Below are 18499 nucleotides of genomic sequence, written 5' to 3' on the forward strand. Positions count from 1 at the left end.
AGAATTCTGCTTTTCTGAACCCGGAGTGTTTGGCCTATGCATAGATGCATATGGATTTGCAAGAAACTAAAAACTGTTTGAGTTCTGATGTCTGTTTTCCCTATCCTTGGGGAACAGAGATTGATCATTTTGGGAATGGAAGGTAAGCCACTAGGATAACTTTGAACTGATAGCTCTAACAGGAAAGTATTCAAAGAATGAGTCAAACCCCCTCCCCCCCAAACACATGGTCTATTTTTCTAAGATAATCAATTATTCCATAAAATTATCGAGTTCTGAAATTTTGGTTCCAGCTATATGATTTGCTGTTTATTATTAGATTATCTTTAAAAAAATAAGTTTTAGAATCATTCTCAACTTTAAAATTTAATTTATGCTACTTTGTTTAAATTAGGGACTGTATATCTTTCTGGAGATGCTCATTAGATTCTCCACATCCTTAATTCTTTGAACTACTTTAATGTATTTTTTCTTAATGTTTTTGTTTGGATTGCATTATTGAAGATAATGTTGTCTGTTTTCATCAACAGCCTCTAAATTCCAAAACAAACCTAGACTCTGACCTACCTGTGTTTACATAAATCCCTTGATCATGGTGTCTAAGCAACTCCAAGTTTTGATGGTAATTATCTCTTTAACACCTTGCCATGTATAAGAAAGGCAATGTTTCTCCTTAAGCATTTTGTTGTAAATTATAGTCTGTGTTTTAGAAAGAATTATTTTAAAATTTTAAATAGCAGTATCTACCAAGAAAAGTATTACTCTGTGGCTTGTCTGATATAGACACCCATTGCAGTTATTCAGTTACTTTCTGGTTCTGTATAAATGGAGTAGATACAATCATATCTGTGAAAAATTTCTGTCCACATTTTGATGATTGGGAGTTCTATAAACAGAAGCTACACAAATATGAACAGATCACTGAAGAATTATGCTATGAAGCCAAATCACTAGTCTTAACCTTAGGCTATGGATTTAAGAAGGGATTTACTTGTCTCTAAGCAGTACCTCTATGCTGCTGGCTGTTTTTTCTGGAATCAATAGTAATCCATGTTCATGGTAACTTATATGCATAAGTTATATCTGCAGAAATACTTCTTAGTAAAAAAAAACCAAAAAGATAAATGTTGTCATAATATAGGGTTTAATAACCTACAGAAATAAGCAAGGCATGAATTTATTTGCTTTTTCACAAGTGCAAAATGATAATGAGAAGTTCAAGAGGTTTCCTATTAAACAATATAATCTTCACTTACAATAAATTGCATATTTTTAATTTCCCCATTTTTTCAACTTTAATTTTATCCAACTTTCTATTTTTAGTAGTCGGCTCAGATCTCAGAGGACAATTGAGCCTCCATTTCACATTAATTTTGATGACTCACTTACAACTAGTCCCAGATATAACACAGGACTTATTTACAGATGCATATAAATAAATTTGATAGTAGAAGTGGTTTCATACACACCAGAGTGGTAAGGCAGCATGAATCAATGGACGGTTACAAAGCTCTAGTGACTCCAACAGTCATGCAAGTTAAAAAGGATTCAAAGGGCTATTTTTTTCACAGGTACTTTCTAATAATAATTCTATAATATTTGGACATCCCTGAAGTATGGTAAACAACTGCTCTGCTCTAAAATTCATACCTGAGTTATTTAACAGGACTTTAAAATGAGAATCTCACTAGACTTTTTGCTTCCTCTTACCTGCATTTTTAGTTCCCACTCTCCTTTACTGACATTTTTGTATTTTGGTTGTCATCAACAATATTCTTATGACATGACTGTGCATCTCATCTTTCTTAATTGTTATGGAATAGGTGGGGATACAGAGAAAACTGCCTTCCACTGCATTGACAAAAGTCAGTTTGATTACAGAAATATAGTAGAGAAATTTCAGATAAATTTGTAGAAATTTGGGCACACATCTCATAGTTTTACATAAATTTTGAACTCTTTTGCTTTAACACTCTAACAGAATTTCCTATTTTTGATCTTTTTGTTGCATTTTGTTCCATAGTTTTTCTCTCCTCTCTCTCATTTATTTTTTAACTAAAATGGAGAATAGCAACGTTACACTGTACTTTTCATATGGCAGATGAAAAATGACAAAAGACATAATCACATGATTTAATCCTAGGCAGCAACTAAGCACCACACAGCTGCTCACTCACTCACTCCCCTCCACTGTGGGATGAGGGAGAGAATCAGAGTTGTAAAGGTGAGAAAACACATGGGATGAGATAAAAAGAGTTTAATAATTGGGAGGTGGAATAAATAAAGTAATAGTAAATTGTAAAGAAAAGGAAAATAGCAAAGAGAAAGAAATGAATTCTAAGAAAGACAAGGAATGTAAATGAAAATACTTGCTCACCATCAAGCAACTGATGTGCAGCCAGTTCCCAAGCAGTGCCTCCCCCCACCAACATGCCCTCTAATTTTCTTGCTGAGCATGATGCCATATGGTATGGAATATCCATTTGATCAGTTGGGGCCAGCTATCCAGGCTGTGTCCCCTCCCAGTTTTTTGTGGGCTCCCAGCATACTCACTGGTAGGGCAGTGAGGCCTCGGGTCTGTGTAGGCCCTACATTATCAACACTCTTCCTAGCACAAAACCAAAACATACTCACATACCAGCTACTATGAAGCAAATTAATTCTATCCCAACCAAACCTACCTTATTACAAAAGAATAAATTAATTTGCAAATGAAAACTCAAAAAAAAATTTTAAATATGGAACTTAATTATTAATACATATGCTAGATTTAAAAGTCTTTGTCTACATTGTAGATCTTGAGTACGAGATAAATAAATAACTTCTGGAAACAATCTCTCTGTTCAGTCTGAGAATCTATCTACACAGGGATACTGATGTTGCCCACTAGACTCTTTACCCAAGTTACATTGAGTCATAGAATCATTGAGGTTGGAAAAAAACTTTAAGATCATTAAGTCCAGTTTCTAATCTGACACTGCCAAGTCCACCTAAGTGCCACATCAACATGCCTTTTAAATACCTCCAGGGATGGAGACTCCTGCACTTCCATGGACAGTCTGTTGCAATGCTTGACAACCCTTTCCATGAAGATTTTTTTTCCTAATACCCAATCGAAACCTCCCCTGACATAACTTGAGGCCTTTTCTTCTCATCCTATTGCTTTTTACTTTGGAAAAGAGACTGACTTCCACTTGGCTACAACCTCATTTCAAATAGTTGTAGACAGTGATTAGGTCTCCCCTCAACCTCCTCTTCTGCAGGAAAACAGCCCCAGTACACTCAATTTCTCTTCATAAGACTTGTGCTCCATACCCTTCATGTCTAAAGCCCTTCAACTACTAGTGAAATGATACAGGATTTTCAGAAGATAACAGTTTTCACACTAAAAAAAATGACCCTAACCAAAATAGATGTGATGTATTGGTATAAGTGGATATCTTTCTGCTGGGACTGGAATAACTTCAGTAAAGCACTTATCATTCAGACATCTCAATATAGATCTGAATGACTCTCAGTATCATGTAGTTCTTCTGCAACTCTGCAACTGTTTACTAAGAGCAATACTAATGCACGCTCAGATTTGTTTTCTATCACACAGAATTTTTATCATCTCCCTGTTTTCCTAGATTATTTCTGAATAGTTTGTCCATCTTAAAGTTCCAGAAAAAAAATTATTCTTCCAAGATCATTGAAATAAATTATTTACATTGTGAGAAACAATCATTTCCTACTCCTTGACTCCTGTATTTTGATTATTTCTTAATTAACCTTGCTTTCTCATTCCCAAAGCATTTTCTTTAGAATTTTTTCTTATCTATCTTGTATGAAGTTTTTTTTCTGAAACAAAGTATTTGCTACGAGATTTAGCTCTGTGGTTCAAATACTGATTAATTGTTTCAAATTATTCTAATCCTTTGCAAGATATAATATCCTAGTGCAAAAATTGCATCGTCTTTCCCTATATTTGTCTATATGTTGACCAGTAGATATCCATTTACCACTCCCATAAATTTTCATAGTTTATGTATCAGAACTATCACCTGCTAATTTCTAGACACGGAGCTCTTTGTAAGAACTGGTCCCACTCTTGCAAAAATGTCTTTCTTTAATTACAGAGGGATTGGATGGATGGATGGATTGCATATTAACTAGTTTTTCAGCAGTTTCATATCTGAGTTCCTTTAGAATTTATGGAAGATTACCCTTATGCTTACTTTTTTTTTTTTTTAAGAATATTTTCTATGGATACCGAAATTTCTTCAAACTTTTCCTAGAGATGCTTTCTAACAGATGTAACTCTGGTGAAGGAACCTCGCTGAAGACAGCTGCCATGAGAACACTAGTGCAAAAAGTTATCTTAAATACTTTTACTTTTCTATAATATATTTATAGATATTTTATGCTGATTTTAAACTTTTTACAGTCAAAAAACTTTATGCTTCTAATAGGATCTATTGTGGAAAATTATCAAAAATGTTAGGTACTGTTGAACTTTTCAATTTCTACCCATTAAACTAACTGGAATTACAGTAATGAATTTTGGGGTTTGTCTAGTAAGGAATCGTTTCTACTCCATAGAATAAAGTCTTTTATCCAAGACAGCTGACATAACATATTGGAAAGCAACCAAAGTAGAGTCTGATATTAACATTGCACCTTGAAAACAAATTTTAGCTCTTGCATCTTATCCTTTTTGATCTTAGGGAAACTGTGCATAAATATCCTGGTAGAAAGAAAAGATAATAAGTCAAAGCCATCTGTCTAGAAGATGAACTCCAGACTTGCTTCAGACTGTGATATGATCTTTCATATTCTGTGCATTGTAAATATTTCTGCTGTGCACTTATGCTTACAAGATCATAAAAAGTCAAATTTGCAACTACTACTCATTACAAAACTATAAAGAGCAAATGATAGAATGTAGGTTTCAAGTATAAATTGATTTGGGAGCTATATTAAAATCATGTAATTGGATTTCTTACATCGATATGACAGTTCTTTCAAAGGTCAATATAGGAACTTGTGTACTGAATAGAAAGTTTCTGGAATTACTCAGAGTTTTTGAGTGTAGATGTTTTAGTAGTTGTAGCATGAAGTTAGTAGAATTTAGTAAACTCTTTGAAAATTATCCTTTGTCACTACTTATATGTCAGTGTTAAATTTCTTGATAGAACCTTGTAGAAAAAGTTTTTAAAATTAAATAATATTACTAATTCATCAAGATATTAAAATATCAATGTCACATAGGGTAGTCCAAATTTTCCCTGTTCTCCCAGTGTGCACTATTTTGGGACTATTCTACAAATATTAAAAGAATGTAAGGTACTACAGATTCATTCTGATGTTCACAGAGAGCTAAGAGCAATCCAAAAGTGTTGATGTCTCATATTCTACAGTTTGTCAGCAGTGTTACTGGCATATGGAATTTTATATAATCTGATTATGTTGTTGCAGTCTGTATTGATATATATAAATTCATTTCTGTGAATGTGTTTGTGCATGTATAAACATACACAGAAGAGAGTGCGTATGGAAATTTTATGCTCCACTAGAATTCTGTATTATCTCAGAGATGGCAGGTTTTCATATTCTGCTTCTAATAGAACAAGCCATAAATGTCTGCATGAGTTTCCTGGGGATATCATATGTTAAAGAATTATTAAGTGCTAACACTAGAATGGTGCTATTTTTTTTTTCTTTTAATGTTGCACTGGATATGCAGAAATGGGGGAAAAAAATGTTGGAGTTGCTCTGGGATAGAGTGAGAAAAAATACTCTAGAACTCACTAATGAATGTTATTTTTTTATCTTTAAATCATTCTTACGTAAATTGTCTGAAATGCTTGTCTGTGCATGAATAGAATTTGTATCTGTAGGGGAACATAATATCTACAAAAACACTGAAATAAAATCTTTTATATTAGAACACTGTTGTTTGCATTTCCAAACAACATCAAATCACTGAATTTTGCTCATTTACACAGGGTTATTGTGTTTGGTTAGTCAGAAGTTAGTATAATTTCTAACCTAGTTTCTACAGTCTTTTTATTGTTCGTACAAAACCCACCTTGTTCAACCCCTGTGAAGTTGCAATAGGGCCAAATTTGACATGGTTGTTCATAGTGAGGATTTAATGCACACAATATTTGACATGCTTTGGGAGCATTTTAATTCCACAATTGAGCTCTATATGATGTGCCCTTACTGGTGTTTGCCAATGTACATGAGCTTTAACCAGGGTCAATTTCACCAGGATATATATACACAGATATATAATTTTTATGCTATTCATATGTATCAAACCATAGGAAAATTATGTTCTTTGCATGTTCAATATCCTCTTTAAATATGTGTGTTTAAAAATATTCTCTTATGTGTTTTTAAAAAAAAAGTTTAAAAAAATTCATAAACACGTTTTCATCCACCATTAAAAATATGCATACTGTTAATGTAAGTTTCAGTACTGCTGAAGTTCTAAAAAGAGATTTAAATTCTTCAGTAGGTAACAATAATAAATAAGAAAACTTCACCATTAAAAACCATTTGTAGTTTCAATATAAAAAATAAAAAAGAGAAAAATATAATAAAAATCAGGCACCAAGTAAAAATATTATCAAAAATATTCATCTATTTATTAAAAAAAATATTTTAAAACAGCATTAACATTCGTGAACTGTGGAATGTATACACAGTCCCAGAAATAACCTATGGAAGTTTGTGTTCAATCCATTTCTCTGCAGCTTGTAACTTTTTCACTGCCTGAATCTTCAACACTCCACATTTCCAGAGAATTTTAAGGAAGACTTTCTAACTGCCTCACCCCAACAGTACAAACACTTCAGAATACAGAAAAAAAAAATATTGCTGAAACAGATAATACATAACTAAAAAGACAAATGCAATCATTGCCTGACATTTCTTATGTACCGTTCACATGAGGTTCAATAGTTAAAAAAGACATATCAATAATCTCTACTACCTGAAAGCATATGCACATATTAAATAGATTTTCTCATCAAGGAAGTGCTGTAGTTGCAAATCGATGCTTGACCTCACTGAGTCCATATCAAACTCTGCAACCATACTGGCAGTTTTCCACATCCATGGAGTTTCTTGCTTTGTTTCACTTTCAGTTTTGTGTTACTAGTTTAACTGTATTTCAACCATATTGTAGCCTATACATCACAGTCTGGACAGTTTCTTTGTCAGTGGCTGCATTTTTGTCTATTTATTTTTGTTTGGTTGATTTCATTTGCTTTGTTTTTTTGAAAGAGTAAAATGTTCTTATTGTGACCATAGCCTTAGGCAGAGAGAAAGAATAGTTACTTCAGAATTTGTCACAGTATGTCCTGTTTTATGCATGTTCTGTAAAGCAGTGGTCATCTGTATCAGAGGTGGTGCACAGCACACAGCCTGTGAATGTCCCACTACACTCACTCATCACGAGAGTTAAAACTCTGCTATAACTGAAAGATCACAGGGCCACCCGTACATTGGCAGCAACATCATGGTCAACAGACTATGGATCAGCAAAAGCTGATGCCCCGTTCTGTAGGCTTGTAGGCGCTGTAGATTCTGTAGACTCAACACACAGAAAATATAGATATACACTGGAATGAGACAGAAAAGTGGCCATCAAGACCATGGCAGAAGTTCAGGATTTCTTTCCCTAGTTTATGCTCCATAACAAATTGAACTGAACTTACAATGGGGATAGGTAGTTTTAAAGAAAAGGCCTCTGTAAAAGGAGAAAACAAACACTGACAAGGTCATGAAGATTGCACATAGATCTGTGAAACAGGGTCATAAAAGATTGGTTGTTAATCTTTTGGAAGGGAATCATAAATCATCATTAAGGATCTTGTATCTTCAATAAGCTATTCTTAAGGGAAAGAGATGAATCTGAAAAACCATTACAAGTACAAATAACTGGTAAAAAATAGGTATGTGGAGCATGAATGGATGTCTTATACAGGGGTGCAACTAGGCATGAAAAAGTCAGATTATGAAAGCAGGTATGGTACAATTTGGTGTCTAGCTGACTAGAGAATTAGGACAGATACAGCAAAATCAGTAGTAGTAGAAGACTGTTTTTGGGAAAGGAAAGCTACCTTCTATATTTTCCTAAGAGAAGGGGAAAATTGATTTTTTGGAGAACAGTGAATATATGTATAAATTAAAAAGTCTTTCCTATGTTTAATTTTATTTTTCTCTCTGACCTCTTAAAAATTGTTGTGTTGACTAGTTTAAGTGTTTAGGTCACTTCACCTCTGATGAGGAAAAAAACAGTACAAAACAGCTGTGCCTGCTAATAAAGGCTATAGACCTGTGCTTCCTTTCAGTCCCGTTTAAGTGGCACAGAGAAAGAAGCTTGATCTTAACATTCAGTGCTGTGCAGTAATTGCAGTTGATGAGCAAAAGGAATGAAGCTGAAGGACCTTTCAGCAGATGAAACTAAATAATGTTGATTATTTATTGTTGGTTATTCACTGTTGGTTACAATGACATTGATCTCTGCTGATGTAAAAGTGAAGAAAAAGCTAAGGCTAAAGCAGGGCTAAAGAAAAGTTTTATAAACTGAACAGGGGCAAAATTGCCAAAGTTTTAATGACTTGATTTTAAAAAATTTATTCTTCTCAACTGCAGTTAGAGGAAGGTATGTGCCTCTAAATAGCTGAAATTAAACAATTGATTAATCAATGTCTCATTATTAAACACCTAATAACAAAAACTGGAGATCTTTTTACTTCATTTTAATTTGTTGCAGTTATTAAATAAGGAAGATACAAGGATACCTGAGTAATTTCAAGAAAGACAATGTTTTCTAAATGGTAGTGTTCATGAGACAGAAAAAACCCAGCATTTAAAATGAAGATAACATTAGAAAGGGCACATATCATTCAGGGATCATTCACCCTGCATGTTTTGTGGGTTTTAAGGTTACCTTTGTTTAGATCTGACCACAGAACTCAGCAGCACAAAATGTTCTAACAAGTTAATTGCTTCAAAATGCATTGAAGTCTGGTTTCCATGGCTCTCCTACTCACAGTCCAGAAACTACTAAATGTGACAGTACTTAGAGTGTTGTAAAAAGAAACAAAGTAAAAAATCATTTCGGGTAACCACATCATACAGGAAAAGGTAGGCAGAAACTCACTGTCAGCTAGTTTTTGTAGTACTGAAAAATTTTTCTTGCTTTTTTAATCACTCTCTCACGATGGTTTGGACTTCTTTTTAGAATCATAAAATCAGAGAATAATTTGGGTCAGAAAAGACTTCAGGATGTATCCAGCTCATCCTCCTGCTCAAAGCAGGGTCATTTATGAGATTAGACCAGGCTGCTCAGGGCTTTAGCTTGCTGGGTCTTGAAATTTCCAAGGAAGAAGACTGTAAAACTTGTCTGGAAAAGATTATACCATAGTAGAACATAGAATCACAGAATAGTTTTTGCTGGAAGAAATCTTAAAGTTCACCTAATTCCAGCTATATATATATGATTTCATGAGGAATAGAGGGAGATGCATCAGGAGACAAGGGTGACAGGTAGGGCAGTGACCTGGGCACCGTTCTGCAGTATCTGAGCAAGACCAGGTTGATGACAGTGACAAGTTTTACTTACAATCACAGAGAAGGCAAGGAAATGAGCCATGTCTTTGGTCCATCCATTCAGGAGCAGCATAAGATACGTCCAAAGAGCGAACACAATGTGACCTATAACACTGGTCCAAGATCCATCTTGGAAGATCAGCTGGGACAGCAGAAAGCAAGGTTGAGCACAGTCCAGCTCATGCTTGCTAATATTAGGGTTCCCTATCCTTTCATTAAAGAAAAATAAAAGCTCCAGGGAGATGGTCAGGGCCAGTAAGGTTTGGAAGGGCCCTCAAATCCCTGACAAATAGCCCTGTGAGTGCTTATTATATTGGCTGACTTCTGGCTCACAAATGACTGTTGTATTTGCCCAGATGAGAAAGTGTTCTTATTAAAATATGTCCATATTACTAAAGAGTTTTTCAAAATTTATGAAAACACTGGAATTAAGCTGAAGATGAATAGTGATGCTAATTATAATATTTACTGACTTCAGAAAACCAAACCTGCAAACATTTATTTCCTGGCATTTATTTCTTAAGATAATATTTAAATGAAGTCAAGTTTCTTTTTCTTCTTTTCCTCTTTTTTTTCCCCACCTCACTTCCCTGTCCCTCCTATCCCCCCACCTCCTTGAGTTCTGTAGGTAATTAAGTTTTGAAACTGAAAAAAAGACAAGGGAAAGGAAATTACAGCCTCCAGGAAACAGCTGTGATCCTCACATCATCTGAAAATACAGGACAAAAAATGTGTCCAAGAAGGAGGTATTTGATTTTGTAAAATCTCTGATTCTTGTTTTTAAAGAAACAACTAAAAATACTAAGAAGCACTTCACACCTTTATTCTGTTTTGCATGTCCTTTACATGGGGTTGAGGAACGTGTGATGAGAGGAAAAGGACTTCTTTAATCTTCAGTATAGGAGAGAAGATGCAGAGATGGAGGGTGATGGATTGACCTTCACTGGCCTCCAAGTGCCTACCAACCTATCACTCCCTCTCCTCAACAGTATAAAGGAGAAAAGTATAACAAAATGTTTGTGGGTTGAGATAAGGACAGGGAGCAGTTACTGTCACAGGCAAAACAAACTCAATTTGCGAAAATCAATTTATTATCAATCAAACAGAACAAGATAATGAGAAATAAGAACAAATCTAAAAACCACCTTCACGTCCAATCTGCTTTCTTCCTGGGCTCAACTTCACTCTTGACTTCTCTGCCTCCTTCTCCCAAACAGTGCAGGAGGGACAGGGAATGGATGTTGCAGTCAGTTCATCACATGTTGTTTTTGCTGCTCCTTCCCTCTCATGTTCTTCCCCTGTTCCAATGTGGAGTGTCTCTCATGTGAGACAATCCTTCGTGGCCTTCTCCAACGTGTGTCCTTCCTATGGGCTTCAGTTCTTTCAGAACTGCTCCAGTGTGTGTCCTTTCCATGGAATGCAGTCCTTCAGGAGCAGACTAATCCAGTGTGGGTCATCCACAGGACAATAGGTCCTGTCAGGAGACCCACTGCACTGTGGGCTCCTCTCTATGGGGTCACAGGCCCTGCTAGGAGTCTGTTCTCATGTGGGCTTTCCATGGGGTAACACCTTAATTCAGTTTAGAACCACTTGCTCTGCCGTGGGGTCCTTCATTATCTTCAGCAGAACAACCTGTGTTACCATGGGCTGCAGGAAAATCTCTGCTCTGGTATCTGGAGCACCTCCTTCCACTCCTTCTTTGCTGATCTTGGTGTTTGCAGGGTTGTTTCTCTCACATACTCTCACTGCTCTCTCTCAGATGTTGCTGCATAGCTATTTAACGTTTTCTTAAATATATTATTACAGAGACACTACTGATATCTCTGACTGGCTCAGGTCTGTCCAGCAGCACATCTGTCTTGTAGCTGACTGGAAATGTCTCTGTCCAACATGGAGACAGCTTTTGGCATCTTCTCACAGAATTAACCTCTGCAGTTTCCCACTACCAAAACCTTGCCATGTAAAGCCAATAGAGGCATTGTCTCAATGTTAAATCTAGATGACTCATACTATTTCTGGAGAGCCTTTTTTAATTCTAACAACTTGTAATTAACAAATAATTTAAAAATAACAAATTAACGAAAATTTGAACTATTTAAAACTCTTATTATCTTTTATGTTTCTTATTGCCCTGAAGTATGTAGTTTGGTATTGGAACTCGTTTACAAACCTTGCTTCCCTGTTCTTTTTTTGCAGCTTTTCCTGTTTCAACCTTTCTTATATAAAGCATCCTAAGCTGTGAAACAAATTGTTAGACAAAGAGCAATACCACTGATGACTATCTACACAGAGACTAAATTGATAAAAAAAATTGAACTGCACCCTAGAAAGCATTTATATTTAATTGAATTAGTGATGGAGGAGGCATACTTGAGTGTGCACAAACCGTGTCACTTTAACATCATCTGTAACAAAGGATTTTGACTGATGTTATGTGTATGCATGAAACAAACAAATTATTTTTTTCCAGAAAAAAATATCCAGATGCCAAAAGAACAACAACAGAAAAAGAACAAGATGCCAGAGGTACCATACCAGGAACATTAAAAGAGTAGTAAAAATTCAAATCTTAGTATTTGTGCACATGATATTTGCAGAAAAACCTCAGGAAAGCACACCAGTCTTCACTCTTGGCTAACCTATGATCAGTACTCAGAATAATAACACTAAAATTAAATCAGATTTGTCCAGTCTTTGCTTAGCTCTACTCTTAAACATGAAGCAGTGCCACCTATTACAAGACAGAGTCTCATTACTATCTCATCTCAGAACAGGCAAAGGAGAAAGACACAACTTGCAGGGTAAAGTGCATTCAAATTGTCTTTCACTAGGAACAAGTTCTAGTTTGGCCAGTATCAAAGTAATGGATTTCCTGATGTTGACATTCCACACACAGAGAAAGATACTGTTACAGAAACATACAATATTAAAATTAAAGGTCGCATATACAACCTCAAACTTCTCAGGATGAAGACTGCTTGTTCTCATTCCTGTTCCGTGGAATTTCTGTGTCTGTGGCTCAAATTTTGTAGATATACTTCAAGACTCATAAATTTAATTATATTTTTACAGTTCTAAAATGCTTTTGGCACTAAATGACTAAATGATAACGATATATAAATGAATCTTCCTCTTCTCCATGTGAATTATCATGTATTTTTTAACACTAAGTGTTATTTTTTTCCACATGATTGACATGCCAAATAGACCTAGTTGGGAACAAATCAATTTTTTTTTCTAAAAGATATTAATTCTGAAGCAAATGTAAAGAATATCAACCTAGAGAATTAAATTATTGAAAAAGCTATAAGCAACTGACAATGGAACCTTTATTGCTAAATACCAAGTAGGCCTCATAGGCAGAAGGTGATAAACATGAATCCTTCAGGGTATACAAAGCAAGCTTGAGAGACAGATTGACAAGAGTGAGTTTGATAAAGAGGAAGTAATAAAACTGATAAAGAGTGAGTTGAGCTAAAAGAATTTGATATCATCTTCCTAACTACCTTCAAATAATAAGTATCAAAATATGGAAGTAGAAATGAGGATTTTTAGCATAATGCTTTAAGGAAAACACAATAATCCTCTGCAAAAAGGCCTGAGATAAAATAACTATCTTGAAAAGCAATTATCTATATATATGTGTGTGTGATGAAAGATTATAGGAATTCAAGACGATTTGTGGGTTTAAGCACTTAACGGAATTTTAGGATTACGTTGAAGAAAGTGTGGAGAGGTGACATAAAAATATAAGTTACACAAAATGATTTCAGTAATAAATAGGCTTTCTCAGGAATTAATGAGATTTTTAATTGACTTCCAAAAGAGCAAGATTGAATTCTCATTGGAAAATTTAATAAGATCATTGCTTTTACTACAAAGTTATAAAGCATTTGACATTCAGTTATTTGCAGAGCTGAAACCTCTTAGCACTTTCTTGACTGTTTTTCATGGATTTTGTGACACTAGGACATGTGATTGCAAAGTTTTTGTGACAGAAGAAGGTGACAGTGCACCAGCCTTTGAACCACACTGGCTTTAGAGCAGTAACTTTCAAAAAAAAAATTGTCCTTGTGTCTTGGTTAATCTAAAATTTCAAGGCTTTTTACAGCTCATCAGTAGATTAAGTGGACACTTCCTCAAAGCATCACTTCTATGGAGAACTGGATTCATAAACATTCAAGAGCACACGACAATTGAAAACTTCTGTGCATGTTTCAGCTGGTTTTCCCTGGTTCAAACAAACCTTCTTGATACCATATCAATCTCTTGTTACGTTGATGGTAGCAATATGGAGGTCTGGGATTTCCCTCTCCCATCTTGGAGACTTTGCCATTTGATTTTTGTTTTGCAAGCTTTCTGCTTCTGATATCATTTCTTATCTCTCTTCTCCATTAATAATCGGTGATACATCCTTTCTTTACCAACTCATCTGCCTTATCAGACAAACATTATTATTATCCATTAAAGGATGGATTTAAAAGTGTGAAAGAATTGTTATCTCTTAGTGCAAGGTATTCTAGTGACAGAACCACAGAAACACAGAATCACATAATCCCTCAGGTTGGAAAGGACCTCTAAGATCGTTTCCAACTTTTGACTGATCACCACCACTAAGTGCCACATCCCATCGTTTCTTGAACACCTCCAGGGAGGGTGACTTCGCCAGCCCGCTGAAATGCTTAGCAACCCTTTCTGTGAAGAAATTCTTCCTGACGTCCAACCTGAACCTCCCTTGATGCAGCTTGAGACTATGTCCTGTCATCCTGTCACTTGTTGCCTGGCAGAAGAGACTGACCCCCATTTTGCTACAATCTCCTTTCAGGTAGTTGTAGAGAGTGATAAGGTCTCTCCTGAGCCTCTTTTTCTCCAGGCTAAACACCCTCAGCTCTCTCACAGGACTTACTCTCTAGATCCTTCACCAGCTCTGTTGTCCTTCTCTGCACTCATTCCAGCATCTCAGTGTCTTTGAGGGGCCCAGAACAGAACACAGGATTCGAGATGTGGCCTCACCAGTGCCAAGTGCAGAGGGACAACCACTTCCCTGATCCTGCTGGCCACACTGTTGCTGACACAAAGCAGGATGCCATTGGTTTTCTTGTCTTCCTGGGCACACACACACAATGGCTCATATTCAGCAGTTGTTGACCAGCTCTCTCAGGTCCCTTTCCACTGGGCCACTTTTCATCCACTGTGCCCCCAGCCTGTAGCACTGAATGGGGCTTTTATGATCAATATGCATGGGTGGTTGTGTTAAATTAAACAAGGGTTCTCAAGTTTGGTTAAGTACTACGTACAAGAATTTTGCCAGTGTACCACATTCAAAATAGAATGTATAGTCTAAAGCACAAAAAGATAATTCCTAGTCTGAAATAAAACTTATGCAACTGAAATGATTCCAAGATCATAACAATGAAGGCTGCTTTTTTTTAAATTTTTTTTTCTTCCTCTAAAATCAAGTAAATTTTAATGTTAAAATCCCTGTAGATCTTTCTGGCTCATAAACTTCCATTTCATCAGTTGGCTAAAGGTGAAAATATCATATTCCTCCTCCTTATTTCAGATTTACAGGTGAAACATATTAAAGAACATTTTTATTTTCAAAATGTCATTAAGCATTACAGAAATTAAAGCCATTCTGAGAAGGGCTATCTCAGAACCTTTACTGTTATCTCACCACATTTTGATTAAAATTATTATGCACTTTCTGTCTTCAAAAGTAAAAGAGAAAAGCATTTTTTCTATCAGGCTCACCTAATCATGCAATTTTTGTTTATTTTATCTCAGCTGAGACTCTGTTCCTTTCTACAACTACTGAATTAGATAGGTTGCTGTGAAATAACCTATTCTCCCTTTAAAGTTATGTTTTATTATTTTAATGTTTGATTTTGCAGAAGCTAAAAAAAATGTTCATTTATTGCTTTTGAGGCCTAAAATGAGTATGTCCATGTTTTAATGATTTAATTTAAATGTAAATGAAAATTTTGAGCATAATTTTTTTTCTAGCACTGATCAGGCCCAAATGTAAGAAAAGGTGAAAGGGAGGATGTTCGTATTTGGGAGAAGAATATCTGCAAAATTAAAAAGCAAAGTTCTTAAAAATGTGTATATTTCTTTAAAATTAATTAAGAAAATAAGCAAAAATAGGTTAATAAAATCGTTCATATGGACAGACCTATTAATGGTTACTGTTTCTGGCAACTTTCGAAATATTTCCAGTATAGAACATTTGAAATCTGTTTGCAGTACTTCTTTAATTCTATAAGTATGACTATTTTAGACTTGTGGTGAACCATTCAAAATACACAGAGAACTGCTGGAGGGTATGGACTAAGGCTTATTTTTGTTATTGTGAATTGGTACATTGTACTCAAATTGGGCTGTTGTTTCATGCTGCTAAGCATTCAGGCATTATACTTTTGTCAGATCCCATTGTTCTTTGTCCAAAAACCCATTAAAGTTGTGATAAGGTATAGAATGGAAAAAAAAATCTTAATCACTACCACCTAAATACGTTAGCCATTTTAATCAAAGCCATTAACTAGATAATATGAAAACAGACAGAAAAGAAACACGTACGCTCTACAACCCTTTAAAATTATACTGATAAAAACAAATATGTTGTTACATAAACTATTAAAGCACAAACAAAGCATCTGAGGGAATATTATCGTAGATAATAGTTGTCAATATAGCTAGATGGGGATTTTTTTAAACTTTGCATATCTGATATTACTAGACGACTAAATAGTGATTAGAATTCTTAATATTCTTTTTATAAATCCTTTTCATATCTGAAATAGCTTTTCCTGGAGGCTTCTGTTTCATTAGAATCTCCTTGGAAAATCAGTATTGAGACATTGGTTACAGTGACATTATAATCTGGAAAATGACTGTCACCTTCTTAATCAATAAATCTACTCTTCATCTCTTATCTGCTTAGTGACAAGAATGATTTTTTTTCTTTAAATTTTAGCCCTACTGTGCTTACAGACTTTATGTATGAAGGATTTGATTTTTGTCTCATGGTGTCCATCAGCAGAATTATTTCCTAAGTTTTGCCTCCAAAAACAAGCCCTAGTTGACTATATTTGTGCAAGCCCAACTACTTCAATTACTAGGTTTGTAGATGGACTCTGACAGGATTCTTAAAAATACACTTTTCACAGATTAGCCCATTTTTTCTAGTGGGAAATTTTGTGCTGTCATAGTCTATCAAAGGATGTATTATGTATCCATACAAATTTCATTTTGCACTTAGCTTTGTTATAGCATCATGAGCTTTCCTGTCTACCAGAAAAAAAAAAAAAAAAATGCAGGATTCAGTGGCAAAAAAATGCAATTTTAATTTCTAATTTAATTTTAAGATTCAATGGAAAGTAAGCAATCATTTGAATAGTTCAAAAGTCTGAATGGTTATTCCACCATTAATATTATTGTTGTTGTTATTTAATTTACTGCTTTTTTTAGCAAAGAGACAAAGTCCACTTCATGTGAAAATTAATACAGAGAAATTCTTAAATCTCTAACATAAAATCATAGAATAGCTTGGTTGGAAGGGACCTTTGAAAGTCACTTACTCAAACACTCCTGCAGTGAGCAAGAACATTTTTAACTAGATCAGGTTGCTCAGAGACCCATCCAACCTGACTTCAAATGTTTCCAGAGATAGGGAATCTGCCACCTCTCTGGGCAACCTGTGCCAGTGTTCCACCACCCTTCTTGTAAGAATTTTATTCCTGATCTAAATCCTCTTTCAGTTTAAAATATTACCCCTTGTCCTATTGTAACAGGCCCTGTTAAAAAGTCTGTCCCCATCTTTCTTACAGGCCCCCTTTAGGCACTAAAAGATCACAGTAAAGCCTTCTCTTCCCCAGGCTGAACAACCCCAATTCTCTCAGCCTCTTGTCATAGGAGAGGTGCTCCATCCCTCTAATCATTTTTATGGTCCCCCTCTGGACCAGCTCCAGCAGGTCCATGTCTTTCCTGTGCTCAGGACCCCAGAGTTGGATGCAGCACTGCAGGTGACATCCCATGAAAGCAGAGTAGAGGGTTAGAATCATCTCCCTCGACCTGCTACCCACACTGCTTTTGATGCAGCCCAGGACACATTTTGCTTTCTGCGCTGCAAGCTCACAGTGCTGGCTCATTTCCAGCCTCTCATCCACCAGCACCCCCAGGTCCTTCTCAGCTGGACTATCCTCCTATCCCTTCATCTCCCAGCCTGTATTGATACTGGGTGCTACCCTGACCCAGGTTCAGGTTCACACCCTGCCCTTCATTGAACTCATTAGATTCCCATGGGCCCACTTCTCAAGCTTGTCCAGGTCCACCTGGATGGCTTCAAGGATGTCAAGCACACCACTCACCTCGGCGTAACCTGGAAACTTGCTGAGAGTGTACTATGTTACTGGTGAAGACATTGAATAGCACTGGACACCATTTGTCACTGATCTCCATGTGGACATTAGGCCATGGACTCTTGATGCGAGCATTCAACCAATTCCTAATCCTCCAAACAGTCCACCTGAAAAATCAATATCTGTCCAATTTAGAGAGAAGGATATTGTGGGGAGCCAAAAGCTTTACAGAAGTCCAGGTAAATCACATTTGTGGCCCTTCCTTTGTTCACTGACGTAGCCTCCAGCACTCAGGCAGAAGGAATTGCCGGATTCAGGGGTTTGGGAAATTTGGCAGCTCCCCTAACATTCTTCGTGGTGTAAGGTGCTCTTTGGTACAATTATATGAATTTGAGAGGAGGGTTTAAATTAGGTTCTTTGATACAGTCAGAAGTATCAAGAAAGAAGGAATGTGTGTGTGACTCACACTGGGAAGCTGTTACAAGTAACTTATGATTAAAAAAAAAAACTTTCAAAAGAAAGAGTTTTTA

The sequence above is a fragment of the Pipra filicauda genome, unplaced genomic scaffold (assembly GCF_003945595.2).
Source record: "Pipra filicauda isolate LSUMZ 115617 unplaced genomic scaffold, ASM394559v2 scaffold184_size3518187_pilon, whole genome shotgun sequence".
Classification (NCBI taxonomy): domain Eukaryota; kingdom Metazoa; phylum Chordata; class Aves; order Passeriformes; family Pipridae; genus Pipra; species Pipra filicauda.